At 35.3% G+C, this 17567-nt stretch overlaps 1 long non-coding RNA gene across 3 annotated transcripts in view; it reads left to right on the forward strand.

Moving 5' to 3' along the window:
• Positions 1–17567, forward strand: part of LOC105233304 (uncharacterized) — a 1563509-nt gene that overhangs the window by 612788 nt on the left and 933154 nt on the right. The window lies entirely within an intron of this gene.

Below are 17567 nucleotides of genomic sequence, written 5' to 3' on the forward strand. Positions count from 1 at the left end.
ATCTTTTGGTATTCTAATGGCGAATATTATATTACACTTTGCTATCAATAAGAGTTCTCAATTTAATATTTTGCAGTTTAGTGAAATCTATTACGAACTTAGTTATCTCTTCTTTTGTCAACATGTTTCCGTGAAATATTCCTAGGTTTGATGCAACTATGTTTTCCTGAATGTGTTCGATATTGCCTTGTATAATTTTTAGTTTTTAGTGTAAAGTCAGTGTATTGAATGTGTCTTTGTATTTCATTGTTAACTTTATTTATACTATTTATTTTCGAGTTTATTATATTACGGTCGCTTTCTACAATAGACTTGAGTTTATAGAAAGTTTTATTAAAGTGTATATTAATGCTTATCTGACTATTAAGATTTTTAATTGCTTGAGTTCATTATCATCCATAGTGCCGAATAACAATTTTTGAGCTGTTCCAAAAAGATTAATTATGCCTCTTCGCTGTCTATGTGGTATTAAACTTAAAGCTTTACAAAGCATTTCCAAAATGTCTGTTCTTTCTTGTAGGCCAGCATGTTCTATATTTTTATGAATTGTGTTGATTATACCTAATATTTCCTCTATAAATTTAAAGTAAATTTTTCGGAAGTAGTACTATGTAGCCTTCTACATCAGCGTTTCCTGTGTGATTATTTGGTTTTGTAAAATAAACGTCAATGGATTCCTGTCTTAAGAGTTCTTTTATGTTTAGTTAGTTAAATTCGTTGTCTGTTACAATTTTTGTTGGCTTACCTCTGAGAGAGAGATAAAGTCTAATTTTTTTATGTATGTATTATTTGGCTAATATCCATCGGTGTTTCGGTTAGCTTGTACTTTTCCTTAATAGGTTTTCGGTCGTATTTCGCCTTATTGTATGTTTCGCAGTTATTTATATATTTTTGTATTAACTTCTTTAGATCCTTGTAGTAAATTAAGGTTTTTAGTCCTTCATAATTTCCGTTAATTTCTCCATGTCCTGTTTCGTTTTTATGATATTCCGCTATCTACCTATAAACTCAGTGGCGCAGCTACAACTTCGGGCCCCCGGGGCCAAGGATGTTCTGCCGCCCAAACAAACAACAAAAGTGAATTTTTACAAAATATCTTCGATATTAAGTATAGGGTGAGCCATATAAAATTTTAAATTTCGAAGATAGGGAATAAAAGATAGAGTGTATCGTTTGCTGTATGGCATGTAGCGCCGTCCTGCTAGAACCAAATGTTGTCCAAGTCTTCCTCTTCAATTTGTTTGAAGAAAAATTCGGTTAACATTGCGCGATATCGCTCACCATTGATGGTTACGGTCCCTTCTTCATTTTCGAAGAAAAATGGGCCGATGATTTCACCAGACCAAAATCCGCACCATACAGTGATTCGTGCTGGGTGCAATGGCTTCTAGACGATTACGCGCATGTTTTCTGTGCCTCAAATGCGACAATCTGCTTGTTAACGTAGCCATAGAGGTGGAAATGAGTCTCGTCCGAAAAGATGATTTTTCGGTAAAGTTGACCATCCTCGGTCAAACGATCTTCTGCCCAATCGAATACTGTAGAATAGTGAATAGCGACCCATTTCGTAAATTTTATACTTTTTACTGAATATCTGTCACTTTCCGAATGGTATTTGGCGTTTCCAATGTCGAAATATAGATAATTCAAATTTAAACGTTAGATGACCCACGCTAAGTACTGAATTTATTAGGCGTTGGAAGGTGGCCGGGGCGTTTTTGAGCCCAAATGGCATTCTGATAAATTCATAGTGTCCTAGAGGAGTTGAGAATGCTGTTTTCTTTCTATCGCTTTCTTTAATTAAAACCTGGAAGAATCCTTTTGCAAGATCCAAGGTTGTGAAAGATTGAGTTCTTCCTAGTTTCTCTAAAATACTATCTATATTTGGTATCGGGAATTTGTCATTAACAGTAATTTCATTGAGACTCCTGTAATCCACAACTATCCTCCATTTTATTTTGCCAGAATTGTCTATTTTCATCCATACTATCCAAAGAGGTGAGTTAAATGGTGAATTACTTTCCTGTATTATTACCTGTTCTAGCACATCCTTAAATTGTTTCTGTATTTCCTTCTCATGTATTTGGGGACAGCGATATATTTTTGCGTATGATGGTCTGTCCGTTGTTGTAATTATTTCGTGATTAATTTCATGTGTATGGGTAGCATCTGTCCTTCAGTAAAGAATAATTTATTTTTTGTTTTTTTCATTAACATTTTTAGTTTATTTACTTCCTCGTCATTCAAATTTGTATGATATAATTTGTTTACGATTTCCGCAATAGAGTTTCTCTCTGAGTAGCTTTCAATATTGTGAATTTCATCGTAGTTGAAGGGGCATTTATATATAAAATATGTAATGTAAGTAATTACTTTATTAATTTCTTTAAAACTTTCTCCTTACTTAATGATTGCTTCCATTGGTTTAAGGAGATTTTGTCCTATTATGGCTTCGAAATTTCTATCATTAAAACTTGATACCTTCCAAGCAATATAACTGTTTTCGTTGAATATTAGTTGTTATTAGCACGTGTGTTATAACAGTTTTTTCGGAAAGGGTATTAAAGAAAAGTGGTTTATTTAATTTGCTACGTTTATAATTAGAGAAAATGTTTTTGTCAATCAACGAGGTGGTAGATCCGGATTTTGGTTTTGATGTGCCTTTCCAGAATATACTGTTGTATTGCTGAGTTGTCGTTGAATAGAGGAAGGATCAAGTCGACCTTCCGTAGGCATGATGTTAAGTCATTCTCCCCATTTCCAAAGTATGAGAGGATTCTCGCTGCTTCTTTGATTAACTCCGTGACGGGGAGTTGTTGTTCTTAGTTGTTTATTTTTCTGAATATTTTAAATTGATTTGTTAAAGAATTTGTTTTTTATTTTTTCCACTTTCTTAATGTTTTGAATTGGTTTGTTAAAGAGTTTTTTTGTATTTTTCTCAATGTTTTAAATTGGTTTGTTTTTATTTATTTTTTTCACTTAACATTCTTTAGAATATTTTTCGAAAAGCGTTAGAACTGTGGTTCTGTACAATTCTTTGGAATTATAACCCGTTCGACTGCGCCAGAAATGTGATTAAAACAACCGTACACTTCAGTGTCCAAATTATTTCTAAACTTTTATTGAATAAAACTGAAATTTCTTAGTCTAATTTTTCGTTTACAAAATTTATTTAGTTGGCATATAATAATGTAGAGCAGCGTTTCCAAATGCCGGATCGCGACCTGGTGTCGGGGCATCAAAATAAAATACCGGGCTGCAACATTCCGTATTCGTAAGCGGAGATAGGCGCACGTGCCACTCACCGCTGATGACTGACCTGAAGTTGAAACAAAAGAGCGAGGCGAAAGCTCAGCCAGAATTCTGTATGATGTTCGATTGGACGGCTAACAGAGCTTATAGAATTGTAGTACGGAATTCACCATTCTCGCTGCTGCGGAAATGAGCACGTTCAAAGGCAGAAATATATGTAAAACGACTGAACTCATGCGAGAATGAATAAAGAGAAATGCTTTGAAGAAAAATATACGAAGTCACAATGTAAAAAAGCATTATCTGAGTCACATATGCGTGATCTTGTATCATATGCAATTTTCATAGATTTTTTAATACTCATCATCTATAAAAATTCTGTAAAGCCTTACTTAAAAAACCGAATATCTCGAGAAGTATTAATGTTAGGGATTTGACTTTGAACCTTTTTTATAGCAAATAACATTTCCAACAAATTTGTCATACATATTTTTTCTATAGCTCTTGTCATTTACGAGATATATATATTTGAAGATAAAAACTCACGATTGTTGTGTCTTTTCTACGGAAAATTTTTACATGCCTTGGTCCAGTTCTCAATGTTAATATTAAGGGCTAAAATTTTAAGGGAATTTTTTTTAGGGTATTTCCAAAGAAATTTCGTGACAGAATTGAAAAAAATTAATAGTTCAGAAAAAAACACCCTAATACATATATGTATACTCTATATATGTAGCACATACACTGACCGACATATTTGGCATAAGATTTGTTAGAAAAACATAAATAAATAATATTATTGCATTAATATTATACATTTGAATGCAAAAATTAACCGATCATCATGTCACTTTGTTCTCATCATATATACATATGTATATTTTATAGTATTATTATTCTTAATATGTAAGGGGGGGGGCTAAATTCGGATGCAACCGAAATTTTATACGCTTGCAACTTGCAAGAATCAAAGCCAGAGATATAACTTAAGTTGTAAAATGTGAGGCAGAGGATCGAAATACAAGCAATTTTACATATACGATACATATACTACATACATACGGTTTGTTCGAAAAACGAAATTCATTAGATTGATTGTATCCCTTAACTGTTATCATTCCATATACTAACAAGTAAGGAAGGGCTAAGTTCGGGTGTCACCAAACATTTTATACTCTCGCATGATAAAGTCATAATCGAGATTTCATTATCCGTCATATTTTTTTATTTTGCTGTAAAATTAATTAGATTAGTAGCTCCTGAGATATGGTTTTTGGTCCATAAATGGGCGACACTTCGCCCATTTTCAATTAAAAAAAAAAGACTAAGTGCAGCTTCCTTCTGCCATTTCTTCCGTAAAATTTAGTGTTTCTGAGGTTTTTTGTTAGTCGGTTAACGCACTTTTAGTGATTTTCAACACAACCTTTGTATGGGAGGTGGGCGTGGTTATTATCCGATTTCCTAAAGGAAACGACTCTATAGAGTGTGGTTGACATAGCTATAGTAGTTTCTGAGATATGTACAAAAAACTTAGTAGGGGCGGGGCCACGCCCACTTTTCCATAAAAATTTCGTCCAAATATGCCCCTCCCTAATGCGATCCTTTGTGCCAAATTTCACTTTCATATCTTTATTTATGGCTTAGTTATGACACTTTATAGGTTTTCGGTTATTGCCATTTTGTGGGCGTGGCAGTGGGCCGATTTTGCCCATCTTCGAACTTAATCTTCTTATGGAGCCAAGAAAAACGTGTACCAAGTTTCATCATAATATCTCAATTTTTACTCAAGTTACAGCTTGCACGGACGGGAGGACGGAGAGACGGACGGACAGACAGACATCCGGATTTCAACTCTACTCGTCACCCTGATCACTTTGGTATATATAACCCTATATCTGACTCTTTTAGTTTTAGGACTTACAAACAACCGTTATGTGAACAAAACTATAATACACTCCTTAGCAACTTTGTTGCGAGAGTATAAAAATGTTCCCTGGCTTTCACTAAAGCGCCCAATACAATACAGCAGCATGTTGGTGCAGTATTAATTTTTTTAGAAATTGTATATGGAAAAGGGTGTTATGGACAGAGACAAAATTTGTGCAGGAATTATTATGGATATTGTCTCGAAAAGAAAACGAAAAAAATTAAAGAAAATGGCGTGTTTGGATTAAGAATACGTTAATTTTCACCACTTTTAAGTCTCCACAGGCACGGTATTGATTCATATTCATGATTCATACGAGTATATATGGGGTATTCCATACCAAATCGACCACTTTTGAACCCGACCCCTTTAGATTTTGCTGAAACTAATCAATCCTTTTCTACCCTTGAAAAACATTTTTGAGAATTTTTTCAAAATTTTTTGTCCAACTTCAAAAAAGTTATGAATTTTGCTATTTTTTTGCTAAAAAATGGCTTTTTTATATTCAAATAGCCATAACTTTTGTAGAAATTGACTTTTGGGCACCATTTTTTTTTTTTTAATTTTTGTTTTTGAATGAACTTTTCGACAAAATACTTGAAAAAAATTTAACACGATCCGTTTTTTTAAGAAAATCATTATTTTTTTTTGGAAGTTCGCCATTTTTTTTTTTATTTTTTTCCTCAAAAAAAAACTTCAATTAAAATGACAACTATCTCTGCTAATCCCGGAGTGGGCCGATTTTTTTATATTTTTTTTTTATTTAAAAAATTAAAAAAAATTTTAAATAAATAAAAAAAAGTCGGCCCCTTCCGGGATTAGCAGGGATAGTTGCCAATTTAATTGAAGTTTTTTGAGGGGAAAAAAATGGGAAGGATTTAGTATACCGTCCCAGGATATCAAGAATAAAAAGGATATGGTCGGATAGCGGAGATTATCCTGATTTCGAATAAATATGGTTATAGCCGCAGGAAGCTTATAGTTTCCGAGTTATTCGCGTTTAAAGTTTAAAATTGGCAATATTTTATTTACATATTTTCGATATATAAAATTAATTTTGCACTTATATTTTTCAATTTTATATACACTAACACATCACTTATTCATTTGCGCACATTTATTTTATATACTATAGTGCAAAAATTGCTTTTAATATATATTTCATTTATTGTTGAATTATTATTATTTCAGAATAACAAATGAATTACAAACTGTCAAATAATCAGTGTTACCTTATCGACATCATTTGTAAAAATAAATTTGTAAATTCGTCAAATAATCAGTGTTACCATACTAACCTAACCTAACTAACATACCCTCTATGACATTGCTACTTCTTCGCGTAGAACTCCTTTTTGGGTGGGCGGCCTTCGTCCGCGCTTCAAAAAAAAAAAATAACCCTAGTCGGTATAACACCAGGGTGTATCAAATTCTTTTCGTGTAGAACTCCTTTTTGGGTGGGCGGCCTTCGGCCGCGCTTCATAAAAAATAACCCTAGTCGGTCCAACACCGGGGTGTATCAGATTTTTTTCGCATTGAACTCCTTTTGCGTGAGCGGCCTTCGGCCGTGCTTAAAAAAAAATAACCCTAGTCGGTCCAACACCAGGGTGTATCAAATTCTTTTCGCGTAGAACTCCTTTTTGCGTGGGCGGCCTTCGGCCGCGCTTCATAAAAAATAACCCTAGTCGGTCCAACACCGGGGTGTATCAGATTTTTTTCGCATTGAACTCCTTTATGCGTGGGCGGCCTTCGGCATTTCGGCAATTTTTAATATATTTTTTATTATTTATCAACGATTATGTTCCCTGTATTTAGGGTATAATATTTTCTTATATTTTTTTTATGTTTTAGTTTGTAAAATATTTTAGTATGGTAACACTGATTATTGGACAAATTTACAAATTTATTTTTACAAATGATGTCGATAAGGTAATACTGATTATTTGACAGTTTGTAATTCATTTGTTATCTATATATATAAAAATGAAATGGTGTATAGATGTAACGCTAAAACTCGAAAACGGCTGAACCAAATGAAATACTTCCTTTGGGGGATTTGTTTGTTATTACCACGCGCAGGTCATGTCTTAAAATCAGAACAGAATATTAAGGGAGCGTGGCACCTCCCATACAAACTGAATTTTACAATGTGAACATCTTCAAAAGTGTTTAAGGTAAAAACATGAAAATTGGTATAGAGCTATAAGAAACAACACCATTCTCACCCATAAAACTTGGTGTTATCGAAAAAGGGGGCGTGGTACCTCCCATACAATCTTTAATTATTTTGGTTGTTAATCCACCATATATTTATCTCATTTTCCACCTAGCACGACATTTTGGTTGTTTCTTGCTATTTTTGTTTATTTATCGGTGACAGTAGCGGTTATATCGTAATTTTGGTTGTGTTACGTGCTATTTTTGGTTTATGGAAACGGCAGTTTTATGAAACAAACACAAATTAAATTAAACGTCAATTTTGCTTTGCAATCGAACACGCAAAATTTAGAGGGCAATAAAAATGCGCCTTGCTTTACTGATATATTGATATATTTTGTTTTAAAAAATGAGTTATTTAGTGAAAGCGATTTAGCGTGTTGGCGAATACCGATTTATGTACATTGGAATTTATCATTCAATTGATCTGCTTCCTTAGTTTAATTCATTCATTTTTGGAGTTTTCAAAGGTAAGTTATTGGTCCGTAAAACCTTATATGAACTTTATGCAAATGAATGATCATTTCCAATTAGATATTTGTTACGATGCCAAGAATCAGTACGTATGGTAACACTTCTCGGAGTTCCCAGGCCGCAAGGAGAACACGAAATAGCAGAGCACGTCAAAGGGAAAGTATTATTGAGAGGGTATCACCACGAAATAGACTGCTGGAGAATAGCACGCACCAGTTAGAAGATGTCAACCAAACATACAATCAGCAAGAACGATTGAGAAGAAGGGAAGTTCACAATCAACAACAACGATCGAGAAGAAGGGAAGTTCGTGCTCGCCAAAGTGATGAAGTAAGATCACAACATGCGATTATTCGATGACAACAGCGGCAACATCTTTCTTTTGTGAACATTCAACGGGCAGGTTTTCGATATGATCCCAACATTCAATATAGCGCATCTGTTCAAATCCGTCAGATGTCAGTAGTTTGTCAATATTGCAATGCAGTCAAATTTAAAAATGAACCGCCAGGGTTATGTTGCGCCGGGGGAAAGGTTAAGTTGCCAGAATTGCTTCCACCACCACAGCCATTGTTTCAGCTGCTTTACGGTGAATCTCCTCACTCGAGCCATTTCTTAAAGCACACTAAAATGTACAACGATTGTTTTCAAATGACGTCGTTTGGCGGTGGAATTGTAAATGAACAAAACTACAATCCAACTTTTAAGGTATTTTTGCCAAACAATATTCGACAGAAACTACAGAGCTTTCCTCCAAATATACATACATCTCGCTGGATCGCTGTTGCCGCATCCAGATCAAGAACACAAATATCTCCAAATTTACTTTCTGGGAGATTCACATGATGAAGTAAATCGGCGTTGTGCTATCTTCAATACAACGAAAAGAGAAATAATCGAACAATTGCAGCAAATGTTCCACGAACACAATGGCCTCATTAAACTGTTAACGATTTTGTTGGAACGTATGCCAACAAATGATCATAGTATAATCATACAAGCGGACAAAAGACCAACAGGGACACATGAAAGACAATATAATGCACCTACAGTTAGCGAAATATCAGTTGTTGTTGTTGGAGAAAATTTGCAGTCGCGTGATATTGTTATCAAACGTAGAAATCAAAACGCACTAAAACGGATAAGTGAGACACTTCGGTCTTACGACGCAATGCAATATCCGCTCATGTTCTGCCGTGGAGAAGACGGATATCACTTAGGATATAAAATGATAAATCCGGTGAATGGTTAGTAAAAAAAAAATTTTGTTTGCTACTTCATACAGGTAATTTACGCTTTTAGGTGTCAAGACAAATAAAAAAGTCAGTTCAATGAAGTTTTACGCATATCGAATGATGATTCGCCGAAACTATGACAACCACTTACTGAGATATGGACGGTTATTTCAACAGTATGCAGTTGACATGTACGTTAAAGTTGATACAGAACGACTTAATTACATGCGATACAATCAGTCGAAGTTACGATCTGAAGGGTATATTCACTTAAGAGATGCAATGAATGGTGATGCGGATATTACAGATATTGGTCGACTCTATATTTTGCCATCGACATACATTGGCAGTCCTAGACACATGCATGAGTACTTCCAGGATGCGATGACTTACGTGCGCAATTATGGACGGCCGGATTTTTTTGTTACATTTACTTGCAATCCAAAATGGCCATACACTACGAATCTATTCCATCCCGGTCAATCACCAAGCGATCGCCACGACGTTACAGCACGCGTGTTTAAACAAAAACTCAGATGTTTGATGGACTTTATTACGAAACAACGTGTATATGGCACTGTTCGATGCTGGAGTGGCAGAAGAGAGGTTTGCCCGACGCACACATTCATCTTTGGATGGTGGAGAAAATTACACCTGACCAAATTGATGACATCATTTCCACCGAAATTCCTGATGTTGAAATAGATCCAGAGTTGCACGAAGTGGTGATGGCCAATATGGTTCATGGGCCATGCGGAGAACACGATCCATCTTCGGTTTGTATGTCGGACAGTAAATGCAAAAAACGCTATCCCCGTGCTTTTATTTCGGAAACTCAAACTGGAAACGACGGATACCCTCTCTATCGGCGTCGCTCACCCGCTGACAATGGCAGAACATTCATCACTCAATTGAAAGGAAAGAATTTCGTGGTTGATAATACATGGATCGTTCAATATTCGCCAATTTTGTCTAAGGCATTCAAAACACATATAAATGTTGAGTATTGCAGTTCAATAAAATCAATTAAGTATGTTTGCAAATATGTCACCAAAGGAAGCGATATGGCGGTTATTGACGTTGAACGAGATGAAATTAGCATATTTGAAATGGGCAGATATGTGAACTGCAATGAAGCAATCCTACTGTTGTGCATCTGGTAGCTCATTTGGAGAATGGCCAGCGAGTTTATTTCAACGCAGAGAACATAGTACAGCGAACGGAAATACCACCAGCAACCACTTTAACAAGTTTCTTTGCAACTTGCGCAAGTGATCCGTTCGCGAGAACATTGCTTTACTCGGAGATGCCTCGGTATTATACATGGAATGCATCGTCGAAGAAATGCTTGCGTAGGAAGAACGGCCATCCGGTAGATGGTTATCCAGGTGTTTTTTCAACAGATGCATTGGGAAGAATTTACACAATCCATCCAAAGAACGATGATTGCTTTTACCTACGTTTGCTCTTGATTAATGTACGCGGTTCAACTTCATTTGAATCATTGAGGACTGTAGATGGTACCATTTGTGCAACATTTCGAGAAGCATGTCAACAATTGCAATTGCTTGAACACGACAGTCACTGGAATCAAACGCAATAGCGTCTTCACCAGCCACTGCAGTTCGTACACTTTTCGCTATTATAATTTCGACATATTAGCCTTCAAACCCGCGTCTATTATGGGATACGTACAAAGATGACATGGCAGAAGAAGTATTGCCTTAGCTCTTGCATCTACCGGGATTTCTGCAACACTGTTAGAAGGTGGAAGAACTGCACACTCAGCATTAAAGCTTCCATTAAACTTGCAAATACACGAAAGTTCTGTTTGCAATATTTCAAAGCAATCAGCAATGGCACAAGTTTTAAAAAAATGTAAGTTAATCATATGGGATGAATGCACAATGGCCCACAAAACGATCATTAGAAGCACTCGACCGAACACTGAAAGATTTGCGCAACAATAATCGTTGCTTTGGAGGAGTGATGATATTGCTGTCGGGCGACTTTAGACAAACACTTCTCTTGATTCCAAAATCAACAGCGGCGGATGAGCCTGAAGTCATCGCATTTGTGGAGGTTTGTTGAAACCATTTCATTGACCATGAATATGCGAGGTTTGCTGCAAAACGATAGAACTGCGGAGATTTTTTCAAAAGAGCTGCTGCGAATCGGAAATGGACAAGTTCCGATAGATCCTTGCAGTGGATTAATATCGATTCCAATTACGATTTGCCAATTCACATCTAATAAATATGAACTAATCAATAGTGTAATCCAAATATTGCTCAAAATTATGGTAACTACGATTGGTTAAGCACGCGCGCAATTTTAGCAGCAACGACTTGAATTGGACGATTCAAAATCAAATTCCGGGAGATCTGCGGTCATTTAAATCAATCGATCGATATTTTTTTTTTATTTATTCAAAAATTTTTTTCATTTTTTAAATAAAAAAAAAATATAAAAAAAACGGCCCATTCCGGGATTAGCAGAGATAGTTGTCTATTTAATCGAAGTTTTTTTAAGGAAAAAAAAATAAAAAAAATGGCGAACTTCCAAAAAAAAATTATGATTTTACTTAAAAAAAAGCGATTATTTTATATAATTGATCGTGTTAAATTTTTTTCGTGTATTTTTTCGAAAAGTTCATTCAAAACAAAATAAAAAAAATGGTCCTCAAAAGTCATTTTCTACAAGAGTTATGGCTATTTGAATATAAGAAAAAAATAGCAAAATTCATAACTTTTTTGAAGTTGGACAAAAAATTTTGAAAAAATTCTCAAAATCTAAAGGGGTCGAGTTCAAAAGTGGTCGATTTGGTATGGAATACCCCATACAGACCAATAAATTCTCCCCAATTCTTCAGTTTTTCCTTTAATTTCATATGTATCTGCGATGGACAGACATTCAACCGAATTTCAACTTTTCTCGTCATCCTGATCCTTTATATATAAGTATGTGCATCACTAAAGTAAGTATGCACCATGATTAACAGCCGAATATGTGAATTTACATATTCCCAAAATAATTCGACATTTTTCTTATCAATTCCTATGGCAATAACACGAAATATATCAGAAATACTAAAGTAATACTAAGACAAAAACGGGATCTAAATAGATTGGCCACTAAAGAAAAGCTTATGTGGACAGAAACTGGTGAGAACATTAGATTGGTTAATAAAGAGTAGACGTCTACAACAAATATTAAAGTCATCTGAACATGTTGTCTATAAAAAAGATTTCCCGTTATTACCATGTTTTGAACAACACTTAATCACGTAATTGAGTTAACTATCTCACTAATCTAAATCTTAATAAGTAGTACATAGGACATGGGTAGTGTGGACCTAATTCTATCCATTAACTAACAAAAACATGTTCTGTAATTTTCATTGAGATAACTCAAATATTATGCGATATACTCGTATACAGCATAAAGTCATGGAAGTTCAAAAATCTTTATATTAGGTATATGAGAACTTAGGGAAGCATTGACCTAATTCCAAAGGCATTCGCTACATGCCAAGATACGGTCGAATAAAAAGCGTATCCAGATGAAAATTAGACGATGTGCAGGATCCCGGTCGAATTAATGGTTATATGCTGCATGCAGGATAGATCCGATTTTGTGTATGTAGTTAATTGTAGTGCGCGGGTTGGGTGCGAAGTGTCTATGACGAAAGTTGACGTGCGAACTTGTCTCAGCGATGAGTGTGTGACGAATGTGTTCGCTATCCCTTTTCCCATCCATTTGGTTGAGTGGGTTGATTGATGTAGAAGTGTGGTGAGTTGTGTTGAGTGGTATTGTATTATTAGTGTGGTGGCCGCTTGGTGGGTGATGTTCTCATGTGTGGTGTGATATGGAGTCATCAGCTGTGGTGAATTGAGCTGTTCTATTAGGATGCGCCAGTTTTACCGAGTAGCGGAGGTGGATGCTTAACTCATTTAAACATCCTGGCCCCCTAGGCGAATATTTTGCCTAGTATTCCACGAATATGTTATTGTCGGTATTTTGGCGTACTGCTAGTGGAGTAGCCGAGGCGCAGAATACGTTCTGACAACAGAAGTCAGTAATGTACTAACATTTATCCGGATGTGCAGAGAACGGATTTTGATTGGAAACATACCATATATTTTTGTATATATTTTAATTTGCGTGCAGGTATTTGAGAAAAGCAACTTTATTTTGAGTTTGCGGTTTTGACTCATTATTATAGCAAACAAATGTATGCGTTGTTTGCTTTTGTTTGTTTCATTAGCGGTGATTTGACAATTGTTTATTATTGGTCTGCTCTTTATTATCGGATTATGAATGGGTACTCCTTAGCCCTGGAGTTAGGACTATGAAATTAGGGGGATCTTGCGAGACAGTGGCCGTGAATGGAGAACGGCTTCGATTCGTAGAGTAGAGGATTCATACTTAATTTGATGCTTTGTATAGCTGATTCCCATAATCCACCCAAATGAGGAGCGCTTGGATAAGTGCGATAAGAACGACCTTTATCTTTTGTAAGTGTAGGTGAGATTTTATTTATTTTTGAAAGTCTAAGCCTCGGTGGGGCAATATTGTAAGAAAAGTATCGATTTTCTTTTTTTTTTTTACTTTTTGAAATAGTTTTGTTATGTTTTAGCGCCTATACACTAATTTCGCGTTGAGATTTTTTAAGCAGGATTTATGTATCATTATTGGCGAAGGCCATCCTGCGGGGTCGAAAAGTTACGAACATATATTTGTGTTTTTAAATGAGGTTGTCTGAGGGAATCTGACCTTGCCTTTTCTACCTTCTTGTGGGGTATTGGACAATTGTGGCTCTAGTGGTAGTCGTACGATGTACCGGCCATTATTTGATCGAGTACATAGTTGAGACTTTAAAGAAGTGCTCACAATACTGATGTTGTATAGTTTTGTTTATTATTGGAAGTTTCCTTAACTTTTGTAATTTCCTTAATTGTGAATTAAGGTATTTGTCCCCAACTTGAGTTGGTATGGTAGAGACTGGTTTTGCAACTGGTCCACTTTGTGTTTCACTGTGCAGCGTTTGAGATTTTTGTGCCTTTGAGCAGCATGGTGTCTGTTGGCAATTTTTAGTATTTTCAGTTTCCGGATTTGCTTTTGCAATTAAACTCTTGGTTTGTTTTATAAATGCGCTTCTTTGGGGTGAGATGGGAGATCTGCTGTAATGAAGCATTGTATGATGTCTTTTATGAAAATATAAGCAGTTAAATTTGCTTTTGCAATTTTTAAGATTATGTGTATAGGACAAGCAGTTTGTACAGAGTCTTTTTGATCTGACAAAGTTGTTCCTTTCGTTTATATTAAGTTTTTTAAACTTTTCGCAAGATTTTAGCTTGTGCCCTCTTGTGCATAGTTCGCATGACGTATGTATTCTTTGTTCGGATGTGAACGATTGTATTTTGTTAAAAATTATGTTTGATTTGTTTTGGCTTCTAGCTTGGGGTCTATTTAAGCTTATATTCTGGTCGTGTTTAATTTTCTTAGTTTTGATTATTTTTTCTTCTAACCTTTCCGCAACCTTTCAGCGAATTAAAAGACAGCGGCTACGCTGGCTAGGTCATGTGGTCCGGATGGATGAAAAGACTCTAGCTTTGAAAGTATTCGACGCAGTACGCGCCGCGGAAAAGGAAGACCTCCACTCCGGTGGAAGGACCAAGTGGAGAAGGACCTGGCCTCGCTTGGAATATCCAATTGGCCCCACGTAGCGAAGAGAAGATACGACTGGCGCGCTGTTGTGGACTCGGCTATAATCGCGTAAGCGGTGTCTACGCCAGTAAAGAAGAAGAAGAACCTTTCCGCAATTTCATATTGGGTGGTGTGAAAATCTTTCATTTGTTGCCACGTTGGGCACTTTCTTCGCGATGAGAGCGATTGCTCCCACAAAAGTAACGATTTTTCTGGTAATGCAGCCATGCATATATTTACCAGAATGGGGTCCCAATTATCTGTGGGAATATTAAGTGTCGATAGAACCGACAAACAATTAGAAACAGTGGATGCTAGTTTAATGAATTCTACACTTGTTTCTTTCTTAATTTTAGGCAAGTTTAATAGAGTCGTTACTTGCTTATCGACCAGTATCCTTTCGTTTTCAAATCTAGCTTTCAGAGCTTCCCAAGCCAAATTGAAATTGTCGTCATTTAATGCGAACTGTTTAACTATTTCGCCTGCTTGACCTTTTGTTTTGTATCGGAGGTGATACAGTTTTTGTGCCTTTGATAGTTGTGGATGGTTGATGTAAACGGCTGTGAACATGTCCCGGAAGGACGGCCATTCTTCATAACCTCCGTAAAACGTTTCTGTATCACATGCAGGCACCTCGAGTTGGATGCCTGAACTTGCCTCTTGATTGTCAATTTGTGGCAGCTCTACTCCACTGTGGGGTGTACGAGCAATTGTTTTAATGAGCTTTAATTGATCGGAGATCACAGCTTTCGTTTCTTCATATTGGTCCAAGCAGTCTTCGGAAATATCGTAAGCAGATAATTAAAAATTTTGTGGTAGATCTGAATCGTCAGTATCTACCATGGCGTCATGAGTCGCTTGGAGGCGAGTCCAAAAATTTTTTAGATTTGGATTTCTTATTTCTAGTAACGATTCCGAGTTTTCGTGAATCGGTGAAGATGCAAATCTAGTGCAGTATCTTAAAAAACTGTTACTTTCTGACATAAATTTTGCAACATGTTTTGAGCGTCTAGCTGCTGCAGGTGTATTTTGATTATTGTCGTTATTAACCATTTTTGCGAAATAATAGATATTGTTTATTTATTTTATTTTAGCTTTAGAATATATGTATGTAAGATAATGCAACCCAAACCCACTAAAATAAATCCCTATCCCATTCATCTCTAGTAGACACATATGTGATGTAAGTCAACACCACATCGTAACAAATAGAATTAACGTAAACAAAGAATATTAAAATCAACAATAGCCAATTTGCAAAGTCATCATAAAATCTATTGGAATACAATTACAAGAAGAACTTGATCACGCAACAAGAAATGCCACAGCCATCCTTTTTGGATGATAAGCATTATAATACTATAAGAACTAAAATTAAGAGATAAATAGGACAGTTATGAGTTATAAATTACTTTAACTTTTAAAACTGTACTGTTACTGTTACTTAAAAAAAAAAACAATAAAGAAAATAAAAAATTAATTGGCGCCCGAGCAGGGACCCGCACAATAATATCCTTCATCAAGTGTGGTTCGACTCCACTAAAATGACACGGATGTCCATGTAGAAAGTGTGGGTCCATAAACAAAAAAATAATATCGTCCCCTCAATATAACAATAGCGTATGTGCTGATACGCCATTATTTTTTTATTGCATATTTAGAATCTCCATCATTGATTCTATGTCTGGTCAAAATTTCGTCAAATTCTACTTCCACAAAGTGGGTCAAAATGTCATTAGAAAAAATGGTGTATAATTTCATGTTCAAAAATTTCCTTCAATAAGTGTATAGACATCTGATTTGACAAAAACTTTAAACTCGATTTTCTCAAAACCCAAAAAAAATTATACGCTATTGTTATATTGAGGGGACGATATAAACCTCCAAGTTTCCATAAGGTTACCCGAATCAACAAAGGTAACGGAAACAAACTTATAAATCGAATATCCCATAAAAGAGAGAAAAAAGTGTAAAAAAAAAATTAATCAAGTATCCCAGAAAAGGAAAGGGAGAAAAGAAAATAAAACAAATTAAAATTTTTATAAACTAAAATAAACTTAAAAAAAAATATATTAAAAATTTTTTTAATAAAATTTTGAAAATAAATAATAATAAAATACATTGCGTATAAAGAACAACAACAATAGCAACAACAACAACAGAAACAACTACAGCAGAAGCAACTACAGCAGAACAGCGGTAATAGCAACAACAACCACAGAAAAAGAAGATACTCGTAAACTTATTTTTAAGAACAGTATAATTAAAATATATATATAACATAATATAATACAGTATATAATATGTGTCTAAGATTTATTTTAAGTTTATTATTTCATATCACACGATGCACCCTGTGCGGTGTTCCTCAACTACTTAGTATTCCTTATTCCTTATATTTTATGTAACTATTGTATTACTATCGTATTACTATCTCTTCTACTTTGGATTGCCGTAATAAAAGGACGTGTTCACCAGTTTAATTTCTTAACATAATTTTTGGTGCCTCCTGTGAGGACTAAGAACTTTTTTAATTTTGAGAGTTTCAGTTGGCGGTTCCGGTAAATAACTTGTTTTAACGCTATCCTAAAGGATTCACGCGATATTTTCGGATAAAATATCCATTGTAATTGTAAAGCATACCCGCACTTTACATACGCAGTGAAACATGGCAGAAATAAATCTTCGCCAGTTTCATGCATCGGCTATTTCTCGCACCATGGAACAGATGCGCAAGGCGAGCACGGATGAAT

The sequence above is a fragment of the Bactrocera dorsalis genome, chromosome 2 (assembly GCF_023373825.1).
Source record: "Bactrocera dorsalis isolate Fly_Bdor chromosome 2, ASM2337382v1, whole genome shotgun sequence".
Taxonomy (NCBI): domain Eukaryota; kingdom Metazoa; phylum Arthropoda; class Insecta; order Diptera; family Tephritidae; genus Bactrocera; species Bactrocera dorsalis.